This window comes from Lithobates pipiens, unplaced genomic scaffold, assembly GCF_037356315.1.
Source record: "Lithobates pipiens isolate NorthernLeopardFrog02 unplaced genomic scaffold, aLitPip1_a1.2 Scaffold_8, whole genome shotgun sequence".
Taxonomy (NCBI): domain Eukaryota; kingdom Metazoa; phylum Chordata; class Amphibia; order Anura; family Ranidae; genus Lithobates; species Lithobates pipiens.
In genome coordinates this window covers 232,189,935-232,207,337 of record NW_027507903.1, presented here as the reverse complement: position 1 = coordinate 232,207,337, position 17,403 = coordinate 232,189,935, and positions in this window count along the sequence as shown.

The following is a 17,403-nucleotide window of genomic DNA, read 5'->3' as shown; positions in this document are numbered from 1 at the left end:
ACCCTGGCCGTTGGTTGTCGGGATCTGCGGGCAAGGGGCTTATCGGAATCCGGGATCCAGAGGGCTCCCGGATTCCGATAAGCCCCTCGCCCGCAGACCCCGACAACCAACGGCCAGGGTTGTCGGGAAGAGGCCCTTGTCCTCATCAACATGGGGACAAAGTGCTTTGGGGTGGGGGGCCGCGCGTTCGGGGTTCCCCTTTAAGTCCATACCAGGTGGTGGGGCCAGCGGCATCTCCTTCGCGGGCCCCGCCTACCTGGAGACACACTCGAAATGAGCGAACTTTTCTCCGGGCGGGAAAAGTCCGCTCATTTCAAAAGTACGGCGGACTGGCACACACACAGCCGGATTGTCCTCCGAAATGCGAGTCCGGCGGTAAGATTGGAGTGCAAAACTACTTTCTAAGTCCGCTGTACTTTCGGGTCAAAAAAGTATGCCAGAGGCTACACACAGGGGGATTGTCCGGCGGACTTGAGTTTGCCGGACTTTTCCACCCGCTTGTTTGATCGTGTGTACGCGACATAAGGGTAACTCTAGAGCAGAGGTCTCAAACTGACGGCCCTCCAGCTGTTACGAAACTACAAGTCCCATCATGCCTCTGCCTGTGGGATTCATGCTTGTAACTGTCAGCCTTGCAATGCCTCATGGGACTTGTAGTTTGGCAGCAGCTGGAGGGCCACCAGTTTTAGACCCCTGCTCTAGAGCTACTGGAGTTACAGTGCAGAAAATAAACTGCAATACATTGCCTCCTCCTACTGTCACAGTTCCTTCTATGCTTTTATTTCACAGTAGTTAAATCATAAACTGTAAATTTAAGTTCATCACAACTAGCAAATTATGCATCTCTCCATTTTAGACCCAAGAGACACAGCAATCAAAAACTAGCCAAACCTTGGTTAAATTGAGTCTTGATTTTATGACATAAGTGCTATATTCAAATAAAATGATTGGACATGGCTGGGTATTCTTCACAAAGTGATTTATTTAGTTTTTTCACTGTATTTACTAAGAAATTGAAAATCCACTTTAAAAGTGAATGTGCTATACACCTTACTATGGGCAAATAGGCTGTTCGGAATATTCACATTGCAGGAGAATTTTCCCTAAGCTAAGTGAACATGGTGCAAATTTGTTTTAAAATGAATAACCAATCACAAATGAGGAAAAGAAAATCAATATTTTTTTTTTTTTTTTCAAATATAAATTTTTATTATTATTATTCTCCCGAACCTGGGGAGGGAACCCCGCAATACAGATAGCGGAACAGTTATCAACAAAAAGCACCACAAAACAAATGCAGATTAAATCAAATATGCAAGGTAAGTACATTGCAGGATACAGCTTAACTGACAGTAACAATCTCCTATGTCATATGGACCCACAAGCATGGCAATTATACCGCATGAAGGAGAAAGAACCCTTCAATTGGAGCGTAAGATTCCGGGGTCTACCCTCCCCAATCCCTACCCTTTCCCCAGAGGGAGGTGGGCGTGAGTCTACAAAGAGGACATATTGGGAAGTACCCAGAGGGGAAGGAAGGCAAGTGGGGGGGGAAATGGGGGTTGGGAGGGGGAAGACAGAGAAGGAAAAAGATGACAAAGTTCAGAAGAGAGAGGAGAAAGGAGCAGACTGGGGGGACGGGGCTGAGACACGGCGGTGGTAATCAATCATGGAATTGACTGGCAGAGGACGCATGGACCGGAATAAGCAAAAATGACCCCAACAGGAGAAGGGCTCGCTATCGCCCCAGTAGTCGCTGACCCTCTGCTGAGTAGATGAAGGCATTCCAGACGTCCCAAGTCTGTTTGTGGGCCTCCTGTTTATGTTGTGCGGTTAGGACCAAGTCCTCCATTTTCTTTACCTCCTCCACCTTCCGCAGCCAATGTGTCACTGTTGGGGGAGCTTGTTGCTTCCATCGCAAGGGGACGCAGGCTTTTGCTGCGTTGAGCAGATGTCGCAATAACGACTTTTTGTAGATGTTAGCAGAGATTGTGGAATGGTGCAGGAGGAAGAATGCCGCGTCATCAGGTATAATGTATTCCGTGAATTGCTGGGAAATGCGACGGACCTCCCCCCAAAACTCCCTTAGTCTAGGGCAGGACCAGAAAACATGGAGCAGCGTTCCCTCCTCCTCGTTACAGCGCCAGCACCGATTCGAGGCCGAGGGAAAGCACCGCTGCAGCCTGGCTGGTGTTAAATACCAGCGTGTAAGCAGCTTAAAGTTAGTTTCCTGTGTCTTCGTGCAGCGTGAAGATTTTAGAGCAAATGAGATAATACGCTGCGTCTGCGTTGGTGTGAATTTACACGATAAATCCTTCTCCCAGTTGGCGAGGCACGGCAAATGTGGCAGTTCTTTCGGTGTATTGAGCATAGAATATGTTTGGGACAGAATGTGGGTCAGAGGGCCCTCGTCCGCGCACAGGTCCTCGAACGTCGTTGGTTGTCGGTCAAAGGCCTGGGGGGTGGGAAGTGAATGTAGGAAATGGTGAAGTTGCAGTGCCTTCCAAAAAGGAAGACAGAAGGTCCCCACTGGGTCGGTCAATCTCGATAGGGATGGCCACCGCCCGTCCTCCACAAACCCGCCCGCACAGTCAAGTCCGCCCTCCCTGAGAGTAGGGTAAGCCGTGGGTTGTAGACCCGGTGTAAATTTTGGATTGCCTAGGATGGGAAACAGTGGGGAGCACTCCGACGTCAGGGATGTCTGAATAGCAATCTGGTGACTGTGTCTCAAAGTAACCCCCAGTAACGGGTGCATTTTCAGGTCAGGGGGGAGGTCGTCATAACACCACAGCGCTCCTTTCAGCGGTATTTGGGTTTGGGCTTGCTCAACCTTTGTCCACAGTTTGATAGATGCATTCCGTCTCCAGTCCAGTATGCGCCCCAAATGTGAGGCTAGGTAGTATCTGCGGATGTCGGGCAGTGCCAGACCCCCGCAATGTTTGGGGAGCGTCAGTTGTGATCGTCGTAATCTGGGTTTTTTATGAGCCCACACAAACCTGGTAAAAAGGGCTTGGATTTGCTTAAAAAAGGAGGGCGGTATCTGTATGGGTAGTGCTTGAAAAAGGTAGATGAACTTGGGAAGTATGCTCATTTTGATAAGGTTGCATCTACCAAACCAGGAGTGAAATCCCGAATGCCACTTCTCTAACAGTCCTCGGGTCTTCGTCAAGAGGGGTGGGAAATTAAGGTCAAAAGTGCGGTTCAGATCAGGAGGGAGTCGTGTGCCCAGATAAGGTAGAGCTGTGTCAGTCCAGTGAAAACTAAAGTTGTTCTGTAAGTCACATTGCGTTTGGGGAGAGGTTGCTACACACATAGCCATTGACTTAGAGAAGTTTATTTTAAGATGAGATAATGCGCCGTATATCTTAAATTCTCGGAGCAGGTTCGGTAGAGAGATTCTGGGGTTAGTCAAGGAGAAGAGAAGGTCGTCAGCGTACGCCGAGATCTTGTAGCCGGCGTCACCGACCACAAGGCCCGAGATGTCCGGGTTTAACCTGACAGTGTTTAGAAATGGCTCCAGTGAAATGGCAAAAAGAAGGGGGGACAGCGGGCATCCCTGCCTTGTTCCGTTCCCGATAGGGAATGCGCCAGAGAGGACCCCGTTAGCCTTCACTTGAGCTGAGGGGTTGGAGTACAAACTGCCTATCCAACTCAACATCCTGGCACCCAAACCTAAATGACGGAGGACAGAGAACATATACTCCCAGCTTACTCTATCAAATGCCTTCTCGGCATCGGTGCTCACAAAGACACATGATGTCTTAGTAGTGTGTGCCACCCGAAGTAGATTAAGCACCTTGATGGTATTGTCCCTGGCCTCCCTATAAGGCATGAACCCCACCTGGTCCAGGTGGATTATGTCCTGCATGTGCTGTGTCAGTCTCCTGGCTAAGATCTTCGAGAAGATCTTCAAATCCGTGTTCAGCAGGGAGATGGGCCTATAACTGCCACATTGGTTCGGGTCTTTCCCCTCCTTCTGGAGTACCGCAATATGGGCCCTAAGAGTGTCCCTTTGGAAGACAGTCCCTGAACCCAGAGCATTAAAGAGTGTCACCATACGTGGACCTAGAATAGGGAGCAGGGACTTGTAGTACTGAGCGGTGAAGCCGTCCAGTCCCGGGGCCTTGCCAATCTTCAAGGAGTCAACCGCCTCCTGGATTTCGGCCAAAGTTATGGGTTCCTCCAGGATGGCGCTCGTCTCTGATGAGAGTGTCGGCATTTGCGAGTCATTGATATATTTAGCTATAGCTAGCTGGGTGGAGGTGGGGCTCGGTAGGTTATATAAGCCAGAGTAGAATTCGGCGAACACGTCCGAAATTTGTGTCGGTGCAGTGGCCATTGACCCGTCCGGTCGTGTTATCTGTGGTATGTATGATGCCGCCTTGACCTCTCCAACCGACTGGGCCAGCCGCCTCCCACACTTATCCCCTGTTTCGTAAGACAGCCTGCGGCAGAACTGCAGGGCTGCCTTCGCCCTGTATTGTAGTAGGTCCGTTATTTGGGACCGGAGGGTCTTCAACTCGGACTCTAGGGCCTGCGTGGGGGCATGTTTGTGTTGGGCTTCCACTAAGGACAGTTTGTCAAGTAAAGTGGTCAAAAGTGCGTTCCGATCCCTTTTAATCCTTGCCCCATGTTTTATGAGAACGCCACGTATAACGGGCTTGTGAGCCTCCCACAGCACCCCGGGGTCACAGTCCCCGATTTCGTTCTCCCTGAAATATAGGTCCAGTTGTTTGGACACATCTGACAACACCTCTGGTATCTGAAGAAGGCTCTCATTCAGACGCCAGAATAAGGATCTGGGTGAGGGTTGGTCGGTGAGAGCATACGTCAAGTAGATTGGGGCATGGTCCGACCAGGTTATCTGACCTATGGTTGTGGTGTGCACTAGATGTAGTTGGTCATGGGGGATTAGAAAAAGGTCTATCCTTGAGTACAGCTTGTGTGGGGCCGAATAGAAGGTATAATCCCTTTCACCAGACTGCTGTAGACGCCACACGTCGCGCAGTTGTGCTTTGTGGAGCATGTGTGCAACCCGTTTCCCGCAGGCCGGAGGTATGGATGAGGTGCCCGTCGAAGTATCTGAGGCGGGTAGTAATGGAACATTAAAATCGCCACCCAGCAAAACTTGCCCCTCTCTAAATGCCAGCAACTTGCTCAGCGCCTGACTGAGAAATCTATCTTGGTGTTCGTTAGGGGCGTACACCGTAGCCAGTGTAAAGCGCACCCCGCATATCTGCCCTTTGAGAAACAGGTAGCGCCCCTCAGGGTCGGCTAAACTGTCCGTTAGCTGCCATGCCAATCTACCTGAGAGCAATATTGAGACCCCCCGAGTCTTGGACGCATGGTTTGTGGAATGGTATGCCCGTGGGAAGGACCTGCTCTGCAAGAGTGGCAATTTGTTATTTTTGAAGTGTGTCTCCTGGATGAAGGCCACATCAGAGTGAGATTTCCTAAGATCGTGAAGTAACATACGCCTCTTCTCGGGCGTGTTGAGGCCTCGAGCATTAAGAGAAGTCACCTTGATGGAATCCACCACCATGTCTCAGGAAGGAGGTTGAGGGAGAAGGAAGAAGTGGCGAGCAGAGGGGAGGAAGATGGGATTCTCAGTTACTAGGAGAGAGGAGGGGGGATAAGAGGGGGAAGGGGCGTAAAATAAAAAAGGAAAGGAAAAAAGGGGGGGTAAGAGGAGGCTCCGACAGGCCAGAGATGTCCCCTCACCCCTCAGCCCCGTGTAGGGGTAACTAATTAACCAAGCTTTTAAAACTTGAAATGCGCGCGACCTGAACTGGTCGCGCACTAATCTAGGTGGAGAGTGGGTGAACAGAGCCGGGGATCCAAAGCCCCGGCCCCCCACCCACACCGGCAACGTCTAAACGTAGGTGGTCTTGGGAGCAGAATATCAAACGCACCAGTAGTAACTTAATCAAGCGAAAACAGTCAAATAAACCATAAGGAAAGTAAAGGCATGTAAACAGAGTGACATAACTAAACATCTGATAGCATAAGAACTTCCAGTAGCTAATCAGAGAACGCAGCAGCGTTCCATCTCCCCAGCATCAACCCCAACTACACTGCCAAGGTGTCTTCTGTGGCCACCGAAAAGTATCAGAGACCCCCCTTAGGCTCCTGGACTCCAGTCCCACCCCCGGGGATGTCTCCAAGCCCTCCCCCCTCCCTCATCGTGAGTCCACGGCCACTTGCACGGACCAACAGAGGCCCAGGTCTCAAGTGCATGAGATCTCTCCAAAAGAAAGGGCAGGGGTTCCCCATAGTAGCGTAATGACCTAGACAAGGAAGGGTTACCCCAACCCCCCATAGAGCAAGGGCTGGTTCCCCCCAAACATCCCCCAGACTCCCTCCCCTCCAGATACTGCCATCGGGACCTGCCGGGGTAAAAGATCTCCTCCCTCAGTCGAACATCCTCCCACCCGGAGAGTGGGGGGGACCGCACATGACTGTCCAGTGGTGACCCCCAGATTGTGGACCTAATAAGTCCGTCCTCCCTCCACCCCTCCATGGGCGGGGGGGCAAAACATGCATATCCCGAGAGGCAGATTACCCTGAAACAACCGGAGACGGGCATCCCGATACATATATCTCTGGACTCGTGAGGTAAAGGGCCCTGGAGAGGGCAGTCACCATCCAAGCAGGAATCCCAGTCCGTCTATGTTGGCCCGATAATGGGAGCCCTCCCCCGGCACGCACCAGGGTGGGTGGCAGTGTCTGTCTGATAGCCCGATGAGCAAGGGGCATATGGAGCAGGGCAGGCAGCGTCGCCCTACAGAGGTAGTCTAACATCCCCCTCAGGCCCCAATATCCCGTGCTGGAAAGGAAAGGGACCAGGCCACGGCCTCACGGTTGCATACAGGAGGGTGGTGAGGGTGGAGGCGCGCCGGTGGCCACATGAGCGTAGAGGTCAGGGTGAGCTAGGGAATAGGGGCTACTCACATCTCACGAGCCGCCTCGTTGGACGGTGTCCGTGAGCGGCGCCTGGAGCGAGGCATTCTCTGTGGCTGCGGGCCGGGAGCTCTTGTTGCATCCGGACGTCCCTGGAATCTCGGTAGGTAGCCAAGCCAGTCTGGAACAGTGATCGGATCTGTGCCAAGGAAGTGGAAGAGGGCCGGGAGTGTCTCCCGGGATCTCAGCAGGAACGGTCTCTGGTCCTTGATGAAGGTGACTGACAGGGGGAACCCCCAGCGGTAGGTCGCCCCGCAGCGTCTCGCCAGCTCCAGAAGGGGTCTCAACAGTGCTCGGCGGTGAAGTGTGGGTCTGGAAATGTCTGGCAGTATCTTCACGGGAGCCCCGTCAAAAACGACCTCCCCAACCTCCCAAGCCCTGCGAGTTATGGCCTCCTTATGGGTGTAGTGATGCAGGCGACATATAACGTCTCGCGGTCTGGCAGGGTCCGAGGAGCGGGGGCCGAGGGCCCTATGGACCCGGTCAATCTCGAAGCGCTCCGGAAGCTGGGCACCCGCTACTCTCTTAAAGATGTCGGTAACTGTGGCAAGCAAGTCCGCAGAGCCTGTAGCCTCTGGCAAGCCCCGCAGACGAAGATTGTTCCGCCTGCTGCGGTCCTCAATCTCCTCCATGCGGAGCTGAAGTTCAGTAGCCGATTCCGCCTGAGCTTTATGCTGGGACTCTAGAGCGATGACCCTTTGTGTCAGTGCTGCCCACCTGGTTTCATCATTTGTAAGCCTGTCATCCAGAGCCCGTACATCCTGCTTCATTGCCTGAATTTCCTTCTTATGTGCAGCCTCCACTCTCCCCACAAGCCCCTCTATGTCTGCCTTAGTAGGCAGTGATTGCAGGATTGCCCTCAGCTCCGCATCCGCTCTGTAGGTAAGTGGCAGCTGTGAGGTACCCCCTGGCTCCGTGTCTGGAGGTATGGGCGAGCTGGGGAAGATGAGGGGACTCTGGGACCCCTCCGAGGGTGCAGGCACGTCCGCGGGAAGCTCCGCGCACTCACCATGCGGCGCCGCCATCTTGGGTCTCCGGGTGTCCGCGCTGGGTGTCCGGAAAAGCCGCTGAATATCACTCCCCGCCGGCGTCTGAACCGCCGGGCTGGTCTGCAGTCTGTTCCACTTTCCGTTCCTCTTCTTAGAAGCGTGCATTCTGCGGTATGGTAAGCGTGATTGCCGGTGTAAGCTAGGGCGGCCGGGAGCTCTGTAAGGATGCGTCTCTACCCGGCCATGTCCAGACCACGCCCCAGAAAATCAATATTTTTACTTACACATGATTGGATGATGGAAACCAGCAGAGCTTCATCTAATTCATTCAAGTTCTGTGTTTGGCCAGAAATAAGACTGAGTCTTATTATATTATCAATTAATATAATATTATAATATTAATTTTGGCTACAAAAAACACACTAGGGCTTATTTATTTATGGTATGTACAAAAAAGTTCCTGTGTTTCCTGTCTTCTCTCCCCATCTCAGCTTCAGGAGTCAGCATTATGAAATTGTGTAATCCTAAAAATAAACCCTAGTTAAAGTCCTTGTAAAATCATGTAATCTGTTCTGTAAAAACATTTTATAATGTGCAGTGTGTCTCCTTGTGTAACTTTACTGTGCAAAATACCTTATTTACACCGCTGCTTGGTGCTCACGTGACTCACCGGGGCTCTTCTTCCCCACTCCAAATACTGCAGAAGAGGGAGGGGCCGAGATCCCCTCTGATGTCAGCTCACTCCGAGCACTGCAGAGGGAGGGGCTGCTAAAGTCAGCTGGGAGGAGAGGAGAAGAGCTCTTGTGGGTGTAAAGTGTAAGTTCACCTTTTCACAAAAAAATCTAAAAATTTAATACTAACACCCTACACCCTCCCTGCCCCCAGTCTCGGCTACACTTACCTCCTTGGGTGAGCAGTGACAGCCCCAGAGGTAAGTGACTCTATTTACGCTAATCTCACACAACTTTGTCAATAAAAACCTAATCAGACCATCTGTTCTTTTCTTTCTATGTGGCTCTATTATACAGTGGGGTAAAAAAGTATTTAGTCAGCCACCAATTGTGCAAGTTCTCCCACTTAAAAGATGAGAGAGGCCTGTAATTGTCATCATAGGTATACCTCAACTATGAGAGACGAAATGTGGAAACAAATCCAGACAATCGCATTGTCTGATTTTTGAAAGAATTTATTTGCAAATTATGGTGGAAAATAAGTATTTGGTCACCTACAAAAAAGTGACATTTCTGGCTCTCACAGACCTGTATCTTCTTCTTTAAGAGGCTCCTCTGTCCTACACTCATTACCTATATTAATGGCACCTGTTTGAATTTGTTATCAGTATAAAAGACACCTGTCCTCAACCTCAAACAGTCACACTCCAAACACCACTATGGTAAAGACCAAAGAGTCGAAGGACACCAGAAACAAAATTGTAAACCTGCACCAGCAGCTTGGTGTGAAGAAATCAACTGTGAGAGCAATAATTAGAAAATGGAAGACATACAAGCCCACTGATAATCTCCCTCAATCTGGGGCTCCACTCAAGATTTCACCCCATGGGGTCAAAATGATCACAAGAATGGTGAATAAAAATCCTAGAACCACACAGGGGGACCTAGTGAATGACCTGCAGAGAGCTGGGACCAACGTAACAAAGGCTACCATCAGTAACACACTATGCCGCCAGGGACTCAGATCCTGCAGTACCAGACGTGTCCCCCTGCTTAAGTACATGTCCGGGCCCATCTGAGGTTTGCTAGAGAACATTTGGATAATCCAGAAGAGGATGGGGAGAATGTCATATGGTCAGATGAAACCAAAGTAGAACTGTTTGGTAGAAACACAACTTGTTGTGTATGGAGGAGAGAGAATGCTGAGTTGCAACCAAAGAACACCATACCTACTGTGAAGCATGGGGGTGGCAACATCATGCTTTGGGGCTGTTTCTCTGCAAAGGGAACAGGATGACTGATTCATGTACATGAAAGAATGAATAGGGCCATATATCGTGATATTTTAAGTGCAAACCTCCTCCCATCAGCAAGGGCATTGAAGATGAAATGTGGCTGGGTCTTTCAGCGTGACAATGATTCCAAACACACCGCCCAGGCAACGAAGGAGTGTCTTCGTAAGAAGCATTTCAAGGTCCTGGAGTGGCCTATCCAGTCTCCAGATTTCAACCTCATAGAAAACCTTTGGAGGGAGTTGAAAGTCCATGTTGCTCAGCGACCAGCAACAGTGTGTGACAACCTTGTGAAGACTTACAGAAAACATTTGACCTTTGTCATTGTCAACAAAGGATATATTGAGATGAACTTTTGATATTGACCAAATACTTATTTTCCACCATAATTTGCAAATAAATTCTTTAAAAAATCAGACAATGTGATTGTCTGGATTTGTTCCCACATTTTGTCTCTCCTAATTAAGATATACCTATGATGACAATTACAGGCCTCTCTCATCTTTTTAAGTGGGAGAACTTGCACAATTGGTGGCTGACTAAATACTTTTTTGCCCCACTGTATTTGTTTGACTCTTCAATTATCACATGTAAGAAACATTTCCAATATTACCAGTTTTTGTTATTGTCTGATTCAACCACTTTTCCTGTGCATGTCATTTTATGAGCTAGATTGTGTTAAACCTTGCAAAAACATACTAATTAATCTTAAAGAGCAACTCATACATGTTTTTAGGAAATTAATATTTGTATTTTATCAAGTAACTTTGAAATGGATATGGATTGAAATGAGCACTGATTTTAATAAGTCTATTGAAGTGTAACATTTTACATACTTATCGCCACATCTTGATTGTTTGATTAATGTTTGGCATTTTATTTTACATTTTGGCATTCACTGAGCATATTTCCAATTCCATAACTACTTGTAATATCGTGACCTTTATAATAGTCTTTGATTTGATTGTCTAATGATTGTACTTTTAAGGTTTGATTTACGATAATAGCAATCAGAAAGATAGAAGGTATCCTGAAAACTATTGAACATAGTTAAGCTTTATTTTAGTTTCCCATGATTTGACATTTTACATTGATAACATAATTTTATTTGGGTTATGCAAAGTAGAAGCATATTCAGTACTATAAAATGTACTACTGTATATGAGTTAGTGAATTATGATGATGTCATTTGCAATGACAAGGATTTCATTATTGTTCATGGGGAGTCTGCTGATTATCAGCCATGTCAGTCCATGTACTGTAGAATCAGGGACATCCTTTCAAAATAGATTATCTTGTCTGACACACTGGGAATGCTGCTGTGCCAGCTGGAATATCTTTAGATTATTGTTAATTGTGCAGTGGCATATCTAAAAAAGTGATATTGCAACTGTTGATGACCCAAAAACGGGAGGATCCTAAACCTTTGGTACCATCATGCCACCAAGGGAGAAGTGGATTGGCTGACACTTGTCCATCTTATTGCTTCAAGGTTTTTAGGGCTCTGACTATATAGCAGTTTGTAAGTTAAGATGATTTGGTATAATCTTGTTCTTTTATATTACTACAGTTGACAGGTACCACCCACCCAGGCTACTATATATATATATATATATATATATATATTGTATATATACTTGTATGTTTACATTCTTTGTAAAACAACATGTAGAGTGTTACCTATGCTAAACCAAGTAAAGTTATCATTTTACTATATTATGATGATTTTTATCATAACTGTATAAAGGACTAAGCTTTTTGGAGTAAAATGAATGTGTTGATATACATCAAGGGGAAACAAGGGGAGCATTTTTATTTTATTGAATTTATGATTATGTAAAAAGTGCATTTGTAAATGGTCTAGAGCAGGGATCTCCAAACTATGGGTTGGAAAATGCACACAGAAACTTGGAAGCTGGATCAGAGCTGCAATGATTCTGCCCTATTGAAAAGTGAATTGTCTATTTAACCACTTGCCGACCAGCGCACGACGATGTACGTCGACAGAATGGCACGGGCAGGCAAATGGGCGTACATGTACGTCCCTTTAAATTTGCCACCCTGCCATCGGGAGCGCGCCGCCGGTGGCGTGCTCCCGCGCTGGTCGGGACCTCCGTGAGTCTGGTCGCGGGACCCGCGGACTCGATCGCCGCGGGCATCCCCGCCATCGTCTCACGGAGCGGCCGAATGAAGAAATGCCATTGTAAACAACATTTCTCCATTCTGCCTAGCAACTAGTGACGCTGATCTCTGCTCTATGTGATTGGAGCAGAGATCAGTGTTCACTAAATGAAAGCCCAACCTCCCCACAGTTAGTAACACACCTCTAGGAACACTTAACCCCTACACTGCCACCCACTGGTTAACCCCTTCACTGCCAGTGTCATTTACACAGGAATCACTGCATTTATATAGCAGTGATTATTGTATAAATGACAATGGTCCCAAAAATGTGTCAAAAATGTCCGATGGGTCCCCCACAATGTCGCAGTCACAATAAAAATCGCTGATCGCCGCCATTACTAGTAAAAAAAATAATAATAAAAAATTATTAATAAAAATGCTATAAAACTATCCCTATTTTGTAAACGCTATAACTTTTGCGCAAACCAATCAATAATCGCTTTTTACCAAAAATATGTAGAAGAATACGTATCGGCCTAAACTGAGGGAAAAAAAAGTTTTTTTATATATTTTTGGGGGATATTTATTATAACAAAAAGTAAAAAATAATGCATTTTTTTTCAAAATTGTCACTCTATTTTTGTTTATAGCGCAAAAAATAAAAACCGCAGGGGTGATCAAATACCACCAAAAGAAAGCTCTATTTGTGGGAAAAAAAGGACGTCAATTTTGTTTGGGAGCCACGTCGCACGACCGCACAATTGTCAGTTAAAGCGACGCAGTGCCGAATCGCAAAAAGTGGTCTGGTCTTTGACCAACAAATTGGTCCGGTCTGAAAGTGGTTAAAGAATATAACAAATGAGGAACAGAAGAAGTAGGTGCATTTAAAAGAACATACATTTTTAAGAAGCACTATCTTTTGTATGTTGTGGAATTCTCTAGCGATCTTGGAATATGTGTGTGCTAATATTTACTATATATAACTGTTATATAGATTATTACAAATAAAACTGAGCTATGAATGGAGGAGGAAGACCTTATAATCATTTTAATTCATAGAAACTATAGTATGGACTCTATGAATGTAGGAGGTTGGATGGAAGCCCCCTTAAATCTATTAACCCCTACAACCATAATATTCTGGGGAGTTTATTTGAGGAGGAAGACTTCATCTAAACCAGGTACCAGTAGCACAAGGGACACATTGCTAAACTTAGGCCGCGTACACACGAGAGGATTGTCTGGCCAACTAAGTCCGTCAGACAATCCGACAGACAGTCCGTCCTACTTTTGAATGAACGGACTTGACCACACACGATGAACAGACAGTCCGCTGAAAGCTTGCGTGATGACGTGTACAGCACGTACGACGGGACTAGAAATACGACGTCCAATACACTGCAATGCAACCTTTGGCCGTGTAAATCCTTTCTGAGCATGCGCCATACTTAGTCCGTCCAACTAGCCTACTCACGAGCGGACTGTCCGCTGAAACCAAAGTTGGACGGACAATACTACGGAAATTCCGAAAGACTTAGTCCACCAGACTGTCCGCTGAAAAAGTCAGCTGAAGCCCACACACGAGCGGACTGTCCGCTGAAACACGTTTCAGCGGACTAAGTTGGACGGACAATCCTCTCGTGTGTACGCGGCCTTATACACTTTAAAATGTCCAAAATTTCTCACCATGCCCATTTAAAAAATTGGGACAGGTTAGGACTCAAGATTTTGTGAGAACTAAATTACTTCAATTGTAGGACTTATATTCTGTAATTAATATTCCTGTTTAGTGCTTCCTGTTTTTTTTTTTATATTTAGAAAGGCGTTGGTGGCATTTAATGCAAAGTGTTTTCTTCCGCAAGGTGAGATGTGTGTGGAACTGCACTGTATACATGTTATATGTCCCTTTACAAAGAACAGCAAGACAGACACAACTGAAGGGCTTGTGAAAAGATTCAAAATGAGTTTGCTAGAGAAGTAAATTAATGACACATTTCCATAAACACAGCATAAGAATGCCAAACTATATGCTGATAGGGATTTTAAATAATTCTCTAAGACATTATAATCAATGCTTATCTAGCTGTGAAATAAAAACTGCATCCTCTCTGCGGAAACACATTATGTATTCTTAAAGGTCTAGTAATCATACAGTAACTCAGGCTGAACAATCAATCTAGTGAAATTATTTGCCTTTCTATCTTTTCTAATGTGTATTTAAAGCTTAGACTGCTTGAAAAGAATTGAACTATGCTCAATGTTTGTGCAGAAGAAATAACAGCTATTAGTCTTAGGATGATTAGTTTTTCTTTAACACCTATACTGTAGGCAAGGTTTTTGCATCAAAACAACACATGCTCCCTGCAGAGATTGTAAAAGTGTTTTCTTCTATTTTTTCCAAGTTATTTTCCTGCTGATCCAAACAATGAGGATTTGCTCACATAAGAAATGTATTGTTTCTCTGTAGACAATGGAAAGATACAAAATGATCTATAAAAATGTGCATTCAATACAGGAAATGGAAAATAGGCTATACATGTACATTATAAAAATATATATATATAGCATTAACTTTTGACACCAAGGACACTTACTCAACTGAAACTTTAACGTTCAATGTCAGCCCAAAATATTTTTTAATTTTATATGTTTTTATAATGTTTTCATAAGTTTAAACAACAGATAATATCATATGTGGAAATACAATATTTGATGGAATAGAAAATAATAGAAATGAAGTTTCATTAGTAATAAACATTAAAATAAGCTATAAGGTAAACATTTGTAGATGATACAAAGTTACTTATAACATATATGACTGAAATTAGAATACTTCTTATTTCAGGAATAAGTATGGAGAATAGAAATAATTCAATAGAATATTGTACCTATGGTTTTGAGTGAAAAGCCAGGTGGTTACAATATGTATGAGATGGTACATTAGGGGTGTTACAGGGTAATCAAGAGAAATAGGTATATTTTCCAGGGCCAAGTTCCTGAAAATTGGCTTGGCATTATCTGGAAATATGAGTTATATTTCAGAAATCCCGCAAGACTCCTATTAGAGTAAAAATAACTAGTGTAAAGAGAAGGGAATCTTAGATTATGTTATGATGAAGAGACATTGTGATATGAAATTGGGTATGTAACCAGAGGGGGTCAGTAGACTCGGGAGGTAAAAAATGAATGAATGAATTAAATCACATAACAGATTATAGATCTTAAGCCCTTAAGGGAGTAAAAGAGAGGTGTCAAAGCCAGGTGGTAGGAAATGTTCAATCCATGGTGTCCACAGGGCTTCTAATTTAGATACATTATCAAGATAGATAGCTTCTGTTTTATCATGAATTAGGGGTTGGGAAACACTTTGTTTGACTAATGATATATCAATTGAATCTGTTTTCCAAGCTTTTGCTATGACCTGTTTTGCTGCTGTTGTTACAAAGAGCATTTTAGAGCATGTTTCAGAGTTTAAATTGGCAGTTTGACAAGGCATGTGGTTTACTATTCAGGAGTGCAATAGGTGCGTCAGGCAGTAATATAACTTTGAACATTGTGGAAAGAATATTAAATACTTCTGACCAAAAGGATCTGACAATATTACATTCCCACTAGATATGTACCTGGGTACCCAGAGTAGAGCAGCCACAAAAGCAATGGGAAGGATATTTTGGAGAGAATTTAGAATATCTGGCCAGGACTAAGTACCATCTTGTGAGTACCTTATAATTGGTTTCAAGACCCTCTACATTTGGCAGACTTTGTTTTTTGTCAGATTTGAGACCAATTTATGTCTGCAGATTGTAATTGGAGATCTTTTTCCCATTTGGTAGTATAGGCTGGGGGCATAGAGGTAATGTGTGATAGTAAATGGGTGTATAAGTTGGAAATGAGACCACGTTTATATGGATCTTATTTACAGGCTTGTTTGAATATAGTGAAGCTTGGTGATTTCATATCAGAGGGTGCATTATTTTGAAAAAAGTTTTTTATTTGAAGATATCTGAAAGTTTCTGTATGTGGGAGACCATAGTTTACATGAAGAGTAGGAAAGGGTATGATTAGAGAAGATTTATAGGAATGGTGAGTGCTGGTCAAACCAGCTTTTGACCATGAGTTTGGGGAAGACCCAGCAGGGTAGAATGAGGGATTATGGAGGAAGGAGAGAAAGGGGTTATGTCTAGATTGTAGGCCAAATCGTGTCATTAACCTATTCCAAATGGATAGTCTGTGATTGGTAATGGGATTCGTTACTGTTCTGATTTCCATTGGGTTTAGCCAAAGAAGATTTGTGATGGATAGAGGGTCACAATCGACCAATTCTACCCAAAGTGGGATTTCCATTGTAACGTGATATTTGGAAAGTTGTGATAATTGGGCTGCATAATAACATTTTGTAAAATCTGTAAAAACCCTGAATTTTAGGAGCATATAGGGTATGTTTAGGAAATCGAGGTTTTGTCTTACCCCAGATAAAATGTAAGGTTTTACGTTATATGATGCGTAAGAAGTGTGATGGTATAGATATAGGGAGTATTCGAAAAAGAAATGAGTTTTGGGAGGATGGACATTTTTATCACTGTAATTCTTCCTAACCAGGCCAATGGTATGGTTGACCAATTATAGTTCTTCAAGTTGTGAAAGCATAGATGGGTAATTTGTTGCATAGAGCTCCAGAGGGTTGGCTGTAAAGTTAACACTCGAGTAGGAGATAAACGTTGTTGACCAGGTGAATGGTAAAGAGTAGGGATGAGCTTGGAGTTCGAGTCGAACGCACGTTCAACTCGAACACTGGCTGTTCGCCTGTTCGGTGAATCCAGAACTCTGTGGGCCATTCGCGCCATATTCGCATGGCGCTCACGGCCCATAATGCCCTGCAGCATCGCAGTGCATTGCTGGCTCATGATTGGCCAAGCATGCACTGTGACCCCGCATGCTTGGCCAATCACAGCGCCGGTAGCGAGGAAAGCCATAATTGGCCACAGGCAGGGTGCACACCGACTGAATCACCCCACAGAGCTCCACCTGTGCAGGGCGCTGCCTCTGCCCGTTATTTCAAAAGTTCTTTGGTGTGGGCCTTTTTTGAGACAAGTGCATCAGATCGCACCACTGCTATTTGCAACATATGTCTCAAGCGTTTCTCACATGGCCAAAACATCAGCCGCTTGGGCACCACATGCTTGACCAGACATATGTTGACCTGCCATGCAGCTCGTTGGCAAGTGTACCTTAAAGACCCACACCAAAGAACAAAGCGGACCTCTCCTTGCTCCTCATCAGCTGGAATCTCCAACCCACTATACCTTCAGTCCTCTCTGAAACCTGCACTGAGAGGAATGAAGGTGTAGAATTAGGTGTGTCACAGCC